Here is a 19,194-nt window from a genome sequence, read left to right as displayed (position 1 = left end):
GAAAAATACTAGCATTTGGGCATCAGATGAACTTTGACATAAAATAAATGTTTCTTCAATATGTGACAGGAACAAGCTCTATATATGGCATAAATTGGGTTTTTCCCCTTTGCCTGTACTTCTGCGTAATCCAAAGAGACCAGATCAGTAGTTTGGTCCCTTCCAAATCTCCTTAGACAGGTTGTACTGTAAAACTATGTAACTTTCTGTTGAAAGCACCTCCTGTGTTGATGTATTCCAATGTAGGAAGCTCATAGAGCATGATTTTACAAGAATATTTTTGTGTTAAACAAATTGATATGGATTTATTTAAAATGTCAGCACTTAGAAGCTAGGTTTGAAAGACTGAAGATAGTGGCAGCAGCTGAACAACGCAGAATGAGCGAGAAACATTATGACTTTGGTTACAACAGACATCCATTTGAAACTCTTCTGAGCTGTTTTAGGGACTACTCAGTGCTGTTCATTGGAAGTATCGAGCGGACCAGGAGTTTTTACCTTTCTTCTTAGGTAAGAGAGCAATAGTGAATTTCTGGATTTTCTTCTTGGTAATTTGCCAGCAATTGAAGTTCATGCCCAAAATAGAATTGTTCTTTGGTTATGTTCAGGCTGGGAGGCACAGCTTTCTAACAACACAGTTGAGAAGCCACAGTATCACAAGGAAGTTCTCCATCAGATAAATGCTCCTGGCTTCCACTGAAATTAGGGAAATCACTGTGCTTCTAAGACTCCAGTTTGTTCCAAATATTGTAATGGGAGTCACACTAATTGTCTGACTGCTGAACCCACTTCAGATTAGTTAAATTGTCAATTATTGAGTAATCATTGTTTTTAAAAGCTTCCCAATTCAAATAGTCTAGTTGCCTGTAGTGATGTTTCATTTGCTTTTAATTGTTGCTGCACAGAAAGCAAGCATATTTGTTTTTCTTATAAATGATGTTGATGTCTTACTAGTGTGAAACCTCATGGACTGTTTTAGCACTTGGTGGGTAGAAGAGTGACATTCCAGATTTTATTGAGGGAATTGTGATAGCCTAGAGCATTCTGATTAGGACTTTTTTTTTCTTTTAAGTTTAATTTCTTTATAATACTTCTGAACAATCCTGGCTTTAAGATATACAGTCAAGTATAGCAAGATTGGAGACAGTGATTACAGTATATTTCATGTAGTTTTCAAATTCTCACACTAGTTGACAATTTCACTAGGGCTTTTTTAAGGATGTTGTAATTCCTCTTCGTTTATTTGGTGCCTTTCTATGGGTTTATTTGCAGAGCCAGGTTATCTGGTTTTAAAGATTTAAGATTTAAAGATTAGCAGGCCTTTTGTTTAATCTTATATTGCACTGCTGCTTCATTTATGGAAGCTTTATTTACTACGTAGAAATAATCCAAAAACTCTTGAACTAGGAAAGGTCTTGCAGTGCTACAATGCAGGTTGTTTCTTCTAGTCCTTGTTGTTGCTCAGTTTGTGAAGTGCAGTGTTGAGTGTAGCATTTAATTAAAAAAAAAAAAAGCAAAAACCAGAACATTAGTTTTATATGCATAAGGAAATTGCTCTGATTTTTCCCAATCCTTTTATCTTTCCTACAATAGAAATTCTGAGTCAGAAGCTGATTAAAAGCACTTTTTTAATGGATGTGGAACCGTTTTCACTCATTCTGTTTGTGGATATTTTGATGCTTTTTCCTAAAGCTGAAATGTGTCTCTTAATGGTTGTCTCTTTGAACAGGTTTTGCTTTGTAAAATAATGTACAGTGTTTAACAGCAGGGATTGAAGAAGTTAGTTCCAATGGAAGATATACTTAACGTTGCCACTGAACAAATGAAGAAGCCATTTTGGAAGGTGCAGCATATAACCTCTTACAGAATCTAAACTAAACTAGCAACGTCGTGACTTGGGTTTCTGTTTGTAGATTGCATTGTTTCAGTTTTACACGTAACCAATCAGATTTCTAAGATGCTGAAATCTTAATTTAGGCACAGCAGAGATTTATAATAATCTCTGTTGGACACATTTGGGAAGAGAAATCTCTTTCCAGATTATGTGACTCTTCCCATGGTATCTAGTTCCAGTTTGTACTTCACAGAAGAAAGTTAGGCTAATTTGGATTTATTCGATATAAAGGCTGGAAACTGTGTAAAGAACGGAAATGAATATTTAATTTTCAGGTTGTAGAATATTGATTTTTCCCACGTAAAATCAGTCACAGCAATAATTGGATTCACCCTGGCATTTTTATGAATTAGTTACAGTATCAGTAGCCATCACATTGTTCTTTCTTCATAGCACCTATTCCGGTGCTTTGTTTGTCATTTTCTTCTTGTTGCTTTAAGTGAACCAATACTTATCCATTTGAAATCTGCCTTGGACATATAAAAGCCTGCATAAGGGTTTATTCATATACCATGTTTTTGTTCATTCAGCTAAGTCTCAAGCATGGAAGAGAATTTCTAAAGAGCAAAGTGTTCAAAACAAACTAGAAATGGGAATTTGTGTTTTTCTCAGACTCGTCTGTGTTCTTCATAGTTTTTTGATGCTTGTCTTTATTCAAAAGTACAACTGGTACTTGGAAGAGTTTACCAAATTATTTAATTGAGTTTTTGTTTGTCAATATACTACATAGAGATTAAAATTCTTGAATAAACTGTTTCCTGCCAGCAGGAATTTAACTGTATTTAGATTTAACTGTAGAATAGTGAAGTTCTTAAAGGCTCTATTCTTGAAAACATTCCATCCTTTTTGCATATAATCTAATTACTTCAATGTTTAGAACACTTCACGTAGATTTTCTCAAAGGTAAACTCTTCTTAAAGGTAATGAATATAGGAAAAGATGGGTTAGTTCCTTTCACAATCCGTGGTACGGGCAGGACTGCAATCTGTACAGAAATGTGAAATGGCTGTTCAAGAGGATGAGAGAGGACTTTCAGTCCCTGTAGTACCTCGCTGTCTCTGAGTAAGCAGAGCCATGCTTCCAGTCCCCTCTCAGGGGCTAGTGCTGTGCTGGTGAGGTTCAAAGGTTGGTACCTGTGGTGCTGCCTCTTCCTCAGGGCTTCAGGGGCAGCCACGCTGTAACCAGACATTTGAGTCTGACAGCAGAGGCAGGAACCCGGCAAGGTATAAGTTCTACTATTGGAGAAATGTGATGTAATTTTTCAATCCAATTCCATTTACAATCCTCTAATCTAATTAATAGTTAGATTGCAAAATAAGCTGAGCCTTTGGGGTTAATGTATTTTTTGTTCCTGGAGCTGAAGGTTATTTATCAATGGAGAGAATACTGAGGCTGAAAACTGGGGTATTTTTGTCCTTTGCTCTAGGAAATATTTTCACCTGTAAATTCTTGCAACTGTTCTGATGGCAGATGCAGTGGTTTTTTAGAATTCTAAAGCAATCTTTTAGTTGTATAAAATTTGTTTGTGTTACTGATTTATTCTCTTTACTCCCTAATGATTTGCTTCTGCTCCCAGCACCCTGAGAAGCTGTCTGTGGCAGTCAGTGGAGCTTAGAAGTCGAGGGCACCCTGCACTCTTACCATAATGTAATAGCACAAAATCCTGTGAGCTGGCCAACTCTCTAAGATTTCTGAAATGTAAATCATCAGTTCTAATATGATAAAGCAAAGACAAGACAAAAACTTTTTTTTTCATGGAGGCTGTTTAATGTATGAATTGAATACAGATTGCTCTTAACATATATGAATTCTAACAAAAAGTCTATGGTAAAATAAGATGATGATGATTGGTCATTTGAAGCTTCTTGGCTTGAGCTGTTCCAGCTTGAAACTAACGGCACACTGCTTTTTCATTTAACCAGAAGTTGTGCTGAGCCTTTATTCATCACACTTTTCTGTAGGAAAAAAATGCTCTTTTGTCTAAAACAGGCTTTAATAATATAGCTTGTCAGTTGCAAGGCAGATTGACTTCATCCTTAAGCTGAATTCTCAGTAGCAATTCAACATTCACTTAATTCTCTCACAGATGTGCATGCATGCCTGCCATTAATGTCAATGAGAGGAACCTATGGGCATCAACAGGAGAGAAGACCTGACCCTGAAAGTGTTACGTGTGCTAAGTTCAGTAGATTAGAGAAGTGATACAGCATGGCACCTGCAGCACAGGCAGATGGGATTCCAGTGATGAATAGATGTAAGAAAAACAAATATCAAGGTACCACCACAGATTCATTATTTAATCCTTTATGTATCTCTTATTTTTGTTTCTTCTTTTCCTTTGGATACGGAATATCTTAAAAATGTCATATTAAAAATGTTAAAGCAATAACCAGACAACTTGATTGCTAGCACTGGAATATACAGCAAAGTTTATTGTTAGAAAATAACTGTCAATAATTTTCTATTTTGTTGGTCTACTTAACGAGTAGCCAGATCTTGTAGTTTATCACAGCTGGGTTTCAGACTACTTTGTTCTGGTAGTAAATTTTGAGAGGAAAGTCACAGCAGCGTTTGTTTCAGTGAAATGATATCTGATGAAGAGGTGTTGTCTGAGAGTGAGAGCATTAAAATAAGAAATGGCTTCACACAGCGGTAGACCCCAATTGGTTCCTCCAAGGAGCCTCGTGGTCCTTGGAGGGCCCTTCTTATACAGTGTCATGTGCATCCTAGGAGTATATACATGCAAAGCTGCACATGCTGTTCTTTGTGGGGTCCCCAGGGCTTCTAACCTAGCATATTTTAGAGAGGAAAGAAGAGTAGGGAAGTGTTTATGTGCAGGGTGAGTACAAACTGGCCTACAGTGATGTGGATTAGTTTAGCCTTAAGAACTTACCACTGCCCCTCCTTAAATTTGAGCAGGGTTTCTTCCTTTCTGCAGACTGTGCAGAAATCTTAAGCTCTTAGTGTATTTGTTTGTGTGCTGCCTGAGTATTGCACAACTGTTCTAATGTTAACATGCTTAGTGCACATTTGACATGGTATGTCTGAACTAGTAAGTTGGTCTTATATTTGCTGGACTGCATTTTGCTGTGCAGGGTTTTGCTTGTATAATATAAAATGTGTATGGGGAGGAATAGGCCAGGATTTAGGAAAGTGGGTAGTACTGCTGCTTTAGGGATGAAGACTGAGAAACAGCTATGCCCAGGAAATGAGCAGTCATTCACTTCTTGGAAACATCTGCTGATAGAGCTGGTACAAGCCTGCCAAAAGCTGCCTGTCCCTGAGGATAATGCTTAGGAGAGCAGAAGCAGTAATACCATACTACTGAAAGAATACCTTGTGGACATTCAGGGAGGTAACTGATGTCATCCTCTTTCTCTTATATGAGATCACGGGTCTTGCCCACTGTATCGAGTTAATTCCTTTGCTGCGTTTTGCAAACCTTGTGGGCAGTCACTGCATGCCTAGGGTTTAAAGTGGATTGCTTTATAACTTTTGAGTCATTTTCAAAGCACGATTTTGAATTTTCAGGATTAACCTGAAGCATCATCGTAGTGTTAAGATGTAAGGTAATTTCTTGGCCATAATGCAAGCAATGGGCAGGGCTTAGAACAAGTTTTGATAGGAAATTTTGCAAATGGCTTATTGTGACATTTTAAGAAAATTTCTAAGCAGTTGAATGTATTGGGGAGTTTCAAAAAAAAAAAAAAAAAAAAGGAAAAAAAAACAAAATAGAGCAATGATCTTTTTTTACTACACAGCTAATTTGCTGTCCTTTCCAGTAAACCACAAGGTTCATTAGTGCTCCGTACTGTTTTGTTTATGATGATAACTGTTTTTAATGTGATTTTCCTGACAAAGTGTAATTAGTGAAACCTTTTATTCAATTTTTCCCTTTCTTTGCTTTTTTTAAGGAGAAACTTCTCCTTATATAGTATATACTTTCTTACAGAGCTTTCTTACCTATTTTTCTATAAGATGATTTAACAATCTGAAATTTAATGCTCTATGAGCAAGCTGTATCACTGTTACACAATCTAAAGTGCTAATATATTGTCTAAGGGCCTGAACCTACTGCCTTTCACTCAGGTTTTGGTTTAACCACACTTCTTTCATGTTGTGTAGTACCTTTCCCCATAAGCAGCTCCATCTATTTCTCTGGAGTGACTCAGAGAGAGGTACTATTAACATGAGTAACGGTGGTAAAACTGAGCCTCCTCTCCATTGTTAGTGGGACATCTGTCACGAGTAAAGGCTGCTGGCTCTGTCCCAAAAGCGTAGTTATAGATTATAGTTCCCTTGATCTTCAGTAATTTTGAACGTGTTTTTTGGTGACTATAAGCTAATAACTGATTGTAGTGAATACAAACGTTGAATTGTGCTGTTATCAGCAAGGTTATTAAAATGTGCTTCACATTTTAATTCATTCTCTCACTGGGATATAAGGAATTGGGTTTGTGAAGCATTGTATTACATAGAGATAGCACACATTCACCGCATTTTTAATAAGTGTATGAAATAAACAGTATGTAGCATTTTCTTGCATACTTTTATACTGCCTGTATGCCACCGATGCACTCGGTGCCTTGTTTCTAAGACCAATGTGTAGAGAAACTAATGTATCACGTGTAAGCAATGTCACTGCAACCCAAGAGATGTCTTAACCTGATTATCCCCAGTACAGGAGGTTTCCAATAGCAGTACAGTTTGACACAATGCACCTCCTTGAGATTTAGGCTTTCCCCTTTCCTCCCTCATCCTGCCGTTCCAGAAACCTCCTCACACGACTGTTCATTCCCAGCTGATTCCTGTGTCTGACGTAAGTCACATGGTGTTAACCAAAGAACCAAGTCTATTTCTAATTCTTCGGACAAACAGTGTTTGGACTCACTGTTATTTAAAGACAGGAACGACACAATAGATCTTTTTGAACAAATATAAAATCTGCTTCTGTAAATGTGACTCACAGCTGAGAATGTGAGATACCTCTTTTCTGACTGGTTGTGCGTTATCGTATCGGTAGCAATTTGCTTGATTTTTATTTCTTTGTGTATTTCAATCAAAACCCCATCACAGAAATGTAAGTCAGCGCTGTCAAATTCGCTTATTTTACCCATTTTATACATTGATCTGAAGTGTGCAATTTTGAGAACAGATTCAGCTTTTGTGTCTGAAGTCCTGTTGTACAGTAAGTGTCTAGTGTATACCGGTCGTATGGAAACATACTCATGCTGCATTATATGTACATTTCCTACCGATGTCCTCTTCTTTGGATAATTGATGTAATATAACACGGCTTTCAACTAATCTTTCAACTTGAATTTCCTTAAAATTCAGTGCATGTATAGCCTTAATCATTTTAGATACCAAGCACAGTTTTAAAGGGAAGAGGTTATATTTGCAAGTCCTGTTTAGCACAGAAATGGGGGAATTATTTTTATATGTCAATCGAAGATCATAGAAAATGTGTATTATGCAGTTGTGTTACCAACCATGCTCCTAATTATATGCTTTTATAAAAAGCATTCTGGCTGAACTTTTTAGACATGAAACATCAGCTCTCATTTTCTGCCTTGAATTTGCTGATTTTGTTGTGCTTTCATTTCTGTACAGAATCTTGGAGTCTGTGTTTTCTCTCTGCTTTCAGGATTCTTGAGCTTCTTTTCCTATCCTGGTTTTGTTTGTTTTTTCTTTTTTTAACTGAAAAAGCAGTAATTCTTTTTTTGTTGTTAATTATTTTGACAGTAACTTAGAGTGAATGACTGTTTTCAACTGTTTATGTAGCTTTCTTAGGACTTTGTTTGAAACTGTCATTATAACCCAGATGAAGACATTCCTTTCATGGCGTCTCAGTCCACAGCAGGTAAAAATGGAGTTCTGGCAGTGAGTGTGTGGATCTGCATATTGGTGTCAAATAGTGAATCCCCGGAAGGATTTATAATTACATGTCACCCCGTATCTACAGCATCTCTAGTCGTGTGATGTCAGATACTTCTTATTTTGTTTTCTTTATTATTAACTAGCAAAAAATCTGCTTTTATCATTTTGTGCTAGTGTATATTCAACTTGAAGGTTTCCAGTGTGCAAGATTAGTTAGTGTTGTCAGCATTCTTTCTGTTAAAAACAAACAAACAAAACCCACGAAGAACAAAGCTGGTCTTTCAGTGTATGCATTCTATTACTATTCCAATTCTGGAAAGAGGCAAAATGCCACCAGCCATTTGTAGTTGCATTTACCTGTACAGCACAGGTAACTTTAATTCCGTGTTGGTTTGATGGAAACGTGCTATGATATACTTTCAGACTGTGGATCTCTGACATCAAAATAGTCATTTTACATACCTGAAGCTTTGCAGCTGCCATTTTCTATTTTGTTTGCTCTCTCGATTTGTATTGATTACTCTGTGAAATGTATTTCTGTCAGTTTTGGGGCAGGAATGATATCTTTTGGTTTTAATTCAAAATATTTGTTGTGCGTGGAATCAGCTTTTTGCATGTGGATTTAATTGCTGGAAAGTATTTGAAAAAAGGAAAAAATAATTTTAAAACTCATTGTTGTCACTTTCCTTTGGAATTCATTAGATCTTAAGCAAACATACCCGACTTCATTTTTTAGGAGATAGTAACACTTCGTTGACTATTTGAACTGCTGTCTGTGTTAGAAGAAAAACCTAAATTTTGGCTCTGTTTCCAAGTTTCCTACGTTTCCACAATTCCCTTCCATTTCTCACAGTCTTTGTTGGTGTCATGAATCTTCTACTTGGAAAACTTTAAATTAAGCGGTGTGATAATGTGCTGACAAGTATGATGTGTATACTGGCAAATAAAGACACACTCAGGTGATAATTCTGATTGACTTTGTAAACTGGCTTTGTATATGATATGTTGTATATGATTCTGGGGTTGTATATGATTCTGTGTACTTCTTTGTCCCACGTGTTTTTCTTAGGAACAGTTGCATCTAACATGCTTAACTTCCACGTTCTGTGGAATAAGTAGGCTGAAATACTGGAAGTTAAACATAAACACTTTCCATAAGTAACAGTTGTAATGCTGTTGTGGCCCTGCTGAGATCTTCTATACTATCTACTAATTTAATGCTTGTGTATCTGTCAGAAAAAAAATCTTTATGGGCTCTCATGGCAGTTCTGCTTTACAGTATGCCTGGATGTATGTATATATCAATACGCATTAGCAGACATCCCTATCCTAAAACTAGGAAGACTTGGAACGAAGAGTTTCTGTCCATGAACAGGATAATGTGACACTTGCTAGTTTTAAGGCTGGCATTTTCAAAAGGCAGTACACTCAAAAGTAACTTGCCATTCCATGTGGTGACTGGTATGTATTTGCTAGATCAGAAACTTCAAGAGGAGCACTAAACATGTGTCCGTGTTCTTTAGCCAGTCTCGAAGGGTATTTGATACCCTTGTCAGTAAGGGGGGAAAAAATGATACAAAACCTACCAAAACATGATTCATGTGAACTACCAGATATTTCTTTAAAAAATGAGAATTTACGAAGCTGTGAAAACGTGGAAGAAATGAAAGAAATACATAGTCAGTGCGGTAGCAGTTGTTCGCTATTTGTGACTTAGCGATGTTCTATGCAAAAATCACAGCCTAAAAGGGTTGATACCCATTATGTATCAAATGTAACTTGAGCTCCATGGGTGGCACCTTCTGGTCACCCATGTTCCATTCACAAAGCCGAGCAGAATTAGGTTAATGCTCAGAATTCCTAAATAGCTTGTTGTGCAGGAGCACGCGTTTCAGAGCCAAATAGCATCATTTCTATGCAGATATACCTTTACTTGTCAGAGCCTTTCTCTCAATAGTTGTCTTCACACAGCAAATTCCACGTTAGGTAGTATTTTAAAATCTCTTTGAAGTCACTAGTTACTCATTTCCCAAAGCTCCTGTGGGTAAGGGCTGTTCCTCATTTTCCTGCTGAAATTTGTAAGCTGCATTTTCTCTCAGGTGTTGTTGTTTTTAGAGTCCAGCAGTGTGATTCTAATTCAGAGTTCAATTCGCATTAGACCTGTGTTTTGTTTGTAAATTACCCTACTTTTCTAAAATCAATGAGAGCAATCGTGAGGCTTTTTGTTACCTGTTTATCCTTTGGAGTAGCTGCATTTCAGCGTAGGGGTTCTATAAAAGCAGATTTGCTGTTGGGAATAGTAAGGATAAAAGGAAGCAAGGAAGCCTAAAAATGTACAAATGAAATAAATTATCATCAAGTACAATCATGCAACAAATCACTTGGGGTTTAGATAAATGATTTATTATTAAATTCAAAACCTAATAGGTTTGTGTGTTCTGAGTGTAGTTTACAGCGGTTTGTTTTCCACTTAATTAGAAGCCTCACATTTCATCTTATTAATAATGAAAATCCTCTTGTCAAATAGTGTAAAATTGTGTTGAACTAATATGTATATTTTAGAGGCGGAATAAATCTCCCCCATTGCATTTCATATTATTTCATTGCATTATGCAAAAAATAAAAAAGATTCTGCCACCAGAAGCATACTAGTAGACTGAAATGTTGGTCGCAAGCTTTTGCTAATTAATGCCTTTACCAGAAAACATCTGGCATTCTTAGGAAAATGAAAGATACAGAGCATAGGGACCATTCATATTTATTAAAAGAAAGAAAAAAAACCACAGCACTAAAACCAACCATTCAACAAAGCTCCAAAGCAGTCAGTGAGGTTAAGGTGATGAAAACGTACGCAGATCTAAACCCCAGGGTCAGATCATCACACCAGCTCCTGCAGCTTTCTGAGACTAAAACACTTAGGTGCCTATGTGCCAGGCTGGCAGGCTAGGAAACAGTGCTAACCATTCAGCCTTCACTGTCTGGTCTGTGTACAGCAGAGCTGACAGTTGGGATGAGCTAATTCTATACGTTTCCTTATTTCCACGCACGTGGTTTCTCTACTGAACTTTGCAGTTCAGAACGTTCAGAAAGCATGCCAGCAAACACAGACTGCTGCCACGGACAGAACTGGTTATATATTGTAGAGTAGCAGTGCTGGTTGGGAATAGCAATCAGGCTGTTTCCAGCCTTTTGAACATACCTCAGAATAAAACAGCATGAGGGCAAGGTGTTATGTGTTGCTCTAAGCATGGGCAAGAAGGTGGGAATTGCACTTTACTTCCCATTTGATGCAGATTGGCTTTCTAGCCTCAACTGAGATCTGTATTTTGGACCTTCCTCAGCCAAAATGCTTCCTGGTGCTTATTTTCATTACCAGAGTTTCAGTTTTCTTCCATGTCACTGATAAATCCAGGCACTGAATGACCTGCTGTAGTATGAAATTCATCCGTAGGGCTGATGTGCAGCTTCTGCTGAAAGACAGTATGAAGCAATGTCTTTAAAGTGCTGTTCTAAAGAAATTGTAGCATGTGGTATTATAGGTGAAAGAATGCTTTTCTGCTTGAAGATACCAAAGATTACGCTGAATACCTTGATTGAGTGGTCTCTTTGGGATTCTCACTACCAACAAGTGCTGCTGAAGGATCAGGATAAGCCTATTCAGATCTTAAAGTGCAGTTTTCAGTGAGGTCAGTCCACCTCTGTGTCTGGATTGAGAATGAAGGAGTGTTGGTGCTAGCACAGGGAGGGGAGTTGAGACCACAGGGAAGGGTCCACATTTGGCTAAAATATGGCTCTGAAACCACCACCTGAAAAAACACAGGGATATGGAGGCATTTTACATTGATGACTATTATTGGATACATTCCTTGCTGACCTTTTCTCATCCCGTTTCAAAAAAATATTGCCAAACTTGTTGGAAGTGAAATCCATAGGGGCAGACAGAACTTACAGCCTTAGAGTGATAAGAATCCACTAATGCTTTTTGAGTGCACAACCATGCACAGGAGGCTCATATAATTTACTTTGTAATTAAATGGAACATTCCTCAGCATCCAGATTTTCAGCTGTTGGGATTTCTTTTTTAAGACGATGTACTCAGTTGAGGTATAGCTCATCTTTCAAAAAAATCAATTAGAAAATGTACGGGAATGCCATCATTTAAAGTGAGTGTTGAGTTGGAGGTTCTCTCAAATCTCTGATAGCAATCCTTGTTTTCCTGCTTCTGCCCCCAGAATAGTGGTCTCGCAGCAGGACTTGGATGGAGGCCCAGGTTGCCCTGAGGGTTCTGAGGTAGGAGGGCTGCACTGGGGATTACTCCCCATGCCCAGGCCCCAGGAGAGCTCTGTGAGAGGGGGGTTCATGACCCATGTGGGAGCACCTGCAAGCTGAGAGATGGGGATTGCTGAAGCCAAGTCTGAAGCAGGCACTTCCAGGCAAACGTGTTTGTACCCAACCATCAGACATCTTGCACGCTTCCCTTCTGGCTTTTCTACGGAGTGGACTGATCCACCCTTAGGCAAGCGTTTCACTGCCAGAAATATTTCAAGGAATCATTCTTCCCTTAGCGCCTATCCCACCCTCTCTAATTATGCATAACGTCTCGCTGAAAGCTTTCTCAAAAGGTAGACATGCTGCATAACATCTATTACATCGAGAGCCTGAAGAGCAGAATGCACTTAAAGTGTTCATTGTCATTCCGGGCAATCCAAATTAAACATCCCTGGAAAACGCTGCACTCAGAACAAAAGCTGTAAAACGATTCAACGAATTTACAGTCCATATAACCACTGTGAGACAAATGTTTCTGCCTTGCACAAAAGGTGGAAACGTTGTCTTTATGTGAGGGTGGATTTTGAGACTGCGAACGCAGCGCGGTGGTGTGTACTTACACCTTCAGCCTTTGTTCGTCCCCAGTGAAGCTCTTTGTCAGTGGATTTCTCAGTATAGCACGACCTGGTTTCTTCTCTAGACGCAAGGTGGAGTTAGATTTTTCACTTCAGTGATTCCTTCTGTAATTGTGTATTGAAGCACTTTACAAGCACTACCTCGGTAGGTAGCCCCATGCCCCGCGGGTGCACTGATGGCCTTATGCCATCCCTGAGCAGAGCTGGTGTGATGCTGAAGCCTACAGGGCTCTGAGCGGCTCAGGCCACTGCGGCAGAGCAGTTCAAAGGAGGAGACAAATACATCGCTCCTAGCTTAATGGGAGAACTTCTAGGAAGATAATTCCTGAGCTGGAATTTGGCCAAAGCCTTGAGGTTGAAGAGACGTCTCTTATAAAATGTTTTATAGGATCTTTACTGAATGCAAACAATTGTGATTGCGGTTTCATCTCTTCTGCAGTGGGGAAGCAGCAAATGCTCGACTCTCTCCAGAAACACCAGGCTGCCTGCAGGCAGGCAGGGCGCTGAAAAACAAGCACACCCAAATCACCAGGAGCGCTTCTGCACGACCGCAGCATGCTGACCTGCAGGAGGAGCAGCTGGCTCGTGTATTAGCGCTCGTGTGGAGGCTGAGAAATAGCTGCTGAGCAAGTGAAGAAATCCTTAATGAAAGTGAACTGAACTGCATTGAATTCAAATCTGTTGGGGTTTTCACCCCTTTTTTTAGTCTCAAAAATCTTTTGCAGAGTAATCTGATAGACAGTGGATGCACACCTCCTGGCACACTGTGCTCACACCTGTGTGTGGAGCTGCCCAGCCGGCACAGGTCAACCTGCCTCTGCTGCCTGGCACCCAGGGAACAGAACCCAGGTCCACAATCTGCACTACTGTTCATATACTTCATCTTGGGCTTTACTGATTACTTCCTTTGTTACAGGTATGCTTTGAAACATACCTTGATCAGATTTGGGGAGAAAAAAAAAAGTGCCATTTAAAAGCACATACGCTATATATACTGAGGAAGAAACTTAGCTTCAGTGCCCAATATGGCTCCTGGAATTGCCCAGTGCCTTCCTCGTGTACAGAGAGCAGAGCCTGGGCAAGTGGCTGATTCTTTCAAGATGACACAGACCTGGAATCCAGCTAAGTCTTAATCCTGATTTATGTTTCATTTTTGGTTTGGATTATTCAGGGATATTTATCCTTTGCTCTTGGAATAATTCTGCTTTCGGAATAATTTCAGACAACAAATGCAGCCTACGGTTTAACTTACCACGACCCACTCTGGCTCCCAGAACCATTTCTCCTACCAATTTATTTCTCAGTCATTGGCTGTGCTCTACCTTTTTTTTTAACCCATTTTTTTCTTCCCCTCAGATTATGAATTGCCACGTAGATATTTTTCTTTAGGACCTTTTATTTCTGATTTACTGTGCTTCCCTAAACAAGGAAATTGCTCTCCCTTTGCCGTAGAGCTATAAGAAGCCACTAATGTTTTCTGAGAGCACAACTGCGCACAGGAGGCTCATATAGTTTACTTTGTAATTGAATGGTATATTCCTCAGCATCCAGATTTTCAGCTGTTGGGATTTCTTTTTTAAGAAGATGGACCCTTCAGAGGCTGATTTATTAAATACACATGAGGTGTGTTTCCCCAGCTCATAATAATGAACTGTGTGAACCAGTTATCAACAGCCAGTGACCCTTCCAGCTCAGGCTGGTCCCCAGTGGCCTTGCCTAGACATTTCCCAGGCCTGCAATAGGAGCTTGGCCCCATTCGTGGGGTTGGGCCAAGGTTGGGCTGAGTGCTTCTCAGTGCTGCGTGCTTATCCCTTTGGATTTGTTTCCCTTTGGGCTGACTGAGCCTTGATTTGCCAACTTTTGATACTGTGTGAAGACAATCACTAATTTTAGTACAGTATTAGTTGCTATATAATACTGCGTGTTATCATTTCTATGATTGCTATATAGCTTATCAATGGCATCACAGTAAGAATTACCTAGGTCAAAGAGGAATGAATTCTGATAGAACCAGAACTGGATTCAGCATGCAACTGTCCAATACCACGCAACATCCTGCTTGCCCTGAAAGACTGTTATGACAGATGGAGGCCAAAGTCATGGACTCAGTGAACTCCATGGATAGCCCATAAACTACGGGGATGGTGTAGCGGTTTTTATATCACAAAGCAGGTGATGGTAACTGTGGGAACGTATGGAAAAGTATGGAATCTTGCACAGTCCCACTGTACTGCATAGGGACTGTCTGAAAATGTCTGACTCAGCACCAGCATCCCTGTTTGCTTCATTTCAGTTTGGAGTGATTATATAGGAGTTTGCAAAGGTAATGATCTTTAATCTTCTTTAATCTGAAGGCATTGTCTAAGCAGAACTGAGCTGTAAAGGAATTCCGTGTGAAAAATGTGATTTTCCTTTCTCTTGTCTACCCAGATTTACATTGCCAAAAACAAAACAAACAAACAAAACCCCAAAAGTAACATGAGAGAGCACTGGAGCCTTTGAACGTGCGCATTACAAGGATGCAGAGAATGCATTTATGATTCAAAATCTTAAACAGCTGAGGAATAAATATGCTAAGTAGACGGTTCTGTTTGCAGATGGTAATGCTGCCAGGCTGCCTCTGCTCAGCTGTCTGATTCTTCAGTGCCTGCTTTCCTGGTTCCTGGGGTCCCTGATTAAGAAGTACGAGATGAGGCACAGCGTGCGGTTACCTTGCACACCTGGGAGGGCAGCTTGGTGGCTGAGCACAGACACTGCAGAATGCAACCAACACAATATCAAGGGACCGGGGGGAAAGTGAGAAAAGGGCCCTGCCGCCCTCATCCACCCTTCACACACGTGCCAGAGCTGCTGTGTGGCACTGATGGGAGAAGTTTATTTTGCAGTGAGAGGGGTTAGCATTCTGCTAAGGGCTTCTGCAAAGACTGGATCCAATTTTCGGAGCCCGTTGCCAATATCTGTGAGTCATTTCCTTGGAATCCTACCTTTGGTGTTTATTTCCCTTAGAAGGAAACTTGTAAAAGAATAATAATAGCGCTCATTCTTCATGGAAAGCAGTGCAGGCCGAGCGGCAGACAGCTTGCTCTTTGTTCCCAAACACTTCTTGTTTGTGCTGTTTACCTTTTCAGCAGACAGAAAGTGAAGGAAGTGACACAATTAAACTCCATAGACACCCGATTTGTGATGCCAGGAGGGAACGCAGCCAGAATGCAACCTTACTTGACCCCATTATGAAAGAAGGAAAGCTGCTCTGGGGCTGGAGAAGCCCCCGTGTATGGCACTGTGCTCTGAAGCCGTCACCTTGTCTTCTCTCTTCCTCTGGGCACTGTAACTGCACCCATCTCCTGTGCAGAGCCATGCTGTCCCAGAGGTAACCAGCAGAGAGGCTGTCACTGCAGCAGCAGGAGCAACACTCACTACCGGGATGCTGAAGTGCTCTGCAAACCAGATGGAATAATTAGGGGAAGTTTCAGCCTCTTAACTGCCACACCACCATCAGCCTCTGACATCACGGGCCCACATCATAAGATAAAAAGCATTACTTTCAGAGCAGCCCACATACAAAAGGAAAGCTCTTTCTATCAGTACACCTATGGGAAGGAGGAACAAAGAAAACACAGCCATTAAGAACTCAAAAGATTTCATTTTTTCTCTGAAAATGTGCTTGCTAAAAAAATCAGGGAACCTCAACAAACTGGGACAAAGACTCTGAAACATTCTTAGGGGAGGAATCATCCTTGGAGTTGGAAGGGACCTCTGAAGGCTGTCTAGTCCAAATCCCCTGCAGTGAACGAGGACACCACAGCTAGATCAGGTTGCCCAGAATTCAACCTTTAAGAATTAAAAGAAAAAATACTTAACACGTGGGAGTTAGAGAAGGATTTACTTGAAATTCCATCTTGAGAAGAGACACCAGAGCATCTGGGCTTGAATCATTGAAATCAGGGTGGAAGAAATTGAAATCACTTTTGAAATACTTTCATGGGAAGTCTGTGGCCTTCTTGATACTGTTCCCAATGTCAAGTGACCTTTCAGCTGAGCATTAAGTTCAGGTCCTGAAGAAAAAATCTAAACCCAGTGGATTCCTTGGGTTGCCCTGGAGTGAGGGCCAAGAAGCACAGGGAAGAAGGCTGGGGCTGGCACTGGTCCATAGCTCATCTGTACCTCTGGAGGCTGAGGGGTGGCACTGCCCCTGCTGGTGCCCAGATGCTGTTCTGCCAGTTCAAATCCAGCATGAGGTGGATGTTCCAGGTGCTTTCCCACCCAGCATGGTGCTAGCTCTGCTGTCACCTCGCTGTCAGAACCCTGATGCAGGGATCACCTCTGGCTCTGCTTCTGCGTGCTGCGGTTAGATCATCCCAGTGCACTCTGAGTCTCTGACCCCATAGCTTAATTCACATCACCACTGTGACTCCACGTGCACTCACATGGACAACAAGCACTTTAATCCAGGCCCTTTATTCTCCCATCTCTGTGACTTCCTCCTCGAACTTCTGGCACATCGAAGGGTGCTGACTGGCTGGGCCATCCATTCCCAAAATCCTCCTCCTCCACTGCTGCAATTGGGGCCGCTCCTCTCCTCTCTCCTCAGGACAGAACCAGCCATCCCAAGTCCGTTTCCCACCCTTGATCCCATCAGACCCGCAGCATCATCCTAACAAGCATTTCATATATATATATATTTTTTTTTTTTTCCAGAGGCGTTCTGGATGTGCATAAAAAGCCCTTTTCACTGCCATCACGTCGGGCTCGTTATGTGTGAATGGCATCATTACAGCACTCTCATTAACATCACAATGGCTGCAGAGGAACACCCCAGCGAAAGGAGTAGAGCAGTGACTGGGAGCAGTCCCACTGTGCAGTTGTGCACTTGTGAAGCTGTGCACTGTGAAGTCGGACACTTCAACTATGCGGCTGCTGCAGTGCCTTGGCATGACAGAATGGCACCGGTGGTGGTGGCAGCAGGGGCTCACCGTGCCACCGCAGCCACGCAGGGCTCCCAAGTGGCTTTCCAGAATGGGATAAAGGGCCAAGTGTTGGACTTTCACTGTGATGTTGTGTGGTGAATGCACTGTATGCACCACCGTGAATCTTTCATCCTTTATTTCCAGTGGTGTTAATGGCAGTGGAACAATGTGTGTGCTGTTCTGCACAGTCTCACTGAATTGAATAAGGTTTGGAATGGAGTCCCTCCATTGCCTACGACAACATGGCCCAAACCGGATGCATTGGTGGGAGCCCGGTGGGCTCCAGCTCTGCTTGCAGCCCTTGCACCCAATGTGCTTCGGCTGAAACACTCAGGATGGGTCTGGGAGTTCAGCTCCCAGCCCAGCATCACATTGGCAGTGGCTCTGACTTTCCCATGTGGCTGCAGCAGCCAGAAACTGGTGCTTCTGGATGCCCAGTGTGCACACGGAGGCCTTTTGAGGGCTGCTGCTCTGCCTCCGTGCAATTCCTTGGCTACAAAATGGGGCTCCTTTTGTAGCCGAGTGGCTTTGCAGAGCATGCGGAAAGCAGCTCGCTTTGGGATCTGGATTTTTTTTCTCCTCGGGATGCTCTGTTCCTTGTGCCTTGTTTCTGTTCCGTCTGAAGGCACGGTAAACGCGCACGGCAGGCAGCTGGCAGCAGGAGGTGGCCGCCCCGCCTCGGTCCCCGGTGCGCACAGCAGCAGCAGCAGCCCGGCCGCTCTCCAGGCTGCCCGGAGCAGCCTCTTCTCCAGGACACATGAGCAGCGCTGCGATGAGGAAAGCATCCCAACACTTCCTTCCTTCATTCCCGTGTGTCTGCTGAAGGACAGAAGCGCCCATTGGCGATGAGACATGGAACAGAAGGCACAGCCAAAATTCTCGACTCCCGATTTCGTTCTCATAAAACAGTCCTCCTACAAAGGGATGCTGAACCCATCAGGAGGAGGGACCACGGCGACCCCGGCGCAGCAGTGAGCTGCTCCCAGCCCTTAGTCCTAGAGGGCGAGTGCTGGGGGTCAGTGCCTCCCTGCGGGTGAGACACTTCTAACGGGCAGCGGAACCCTTTGGAACAAGAAACACATGACTGTTCGGCGGCACCCAGCGTCTCCTGGGCCCCGCTTTCAGCCGGCGCCGTCAGCCAGGGCTCCCCGTGCCAGCACTCCGCTGGAAACACGAGTCGCGAGGGCTGCGTGGACAACGTTGTGCCACCGGAGCTGCTCCCGTGCTCCCGATCCCCGCGCGTCCGCGGTTCTCTGCCCGGGCACGGCCCGATGGCGGCAGATGCCGATGCTGCGTTTCCCCCCCCGCCGCGGTGCGCTCGCCGGTGCCGCCCGCGGGGCACCGCCACCTGCGCGGCCCCGTCCCACCGCGGGGGGCCGAGAAGAGGAGGAGGAGGAGGAGGAGGAGGAGGGAGAAGAGGAGGAGGAGAAGGAGGAGGGGAAGGGCCGCGCCCGGCTCATTGTTCCGCGGCCGCGCTTAGCCCTCGGCCCCGCGCGAAGTTCGCCCCCCAGCCGCCACCGCCCCGCCCCGCCCGGGCCGTCCCCCCGAG

The sequence above is a fragment of the Cyrtonyx montezumae genome, unplaced genomic scaffold (genome assembly GCF_038088225.1).
Source record: "Cyrtonyx montezumae isolate F1298 unplaced genomic scaffold, pur_monq_1.0 scaffold_0, whole genome shotgun sequence".
Classification (NCBI taxonomy): domain Eukaryota; kingdom Metazoa; phylum Chordata; class Aves; order Galliformes; family Odontophoridae; genus Cyrtonyx; species Cyrtonyx montezumae.
The sequence above is the reverse complement of the archived record's forward strand: the minus strand, read 5'-3'. Positions refer to the sequence as shown.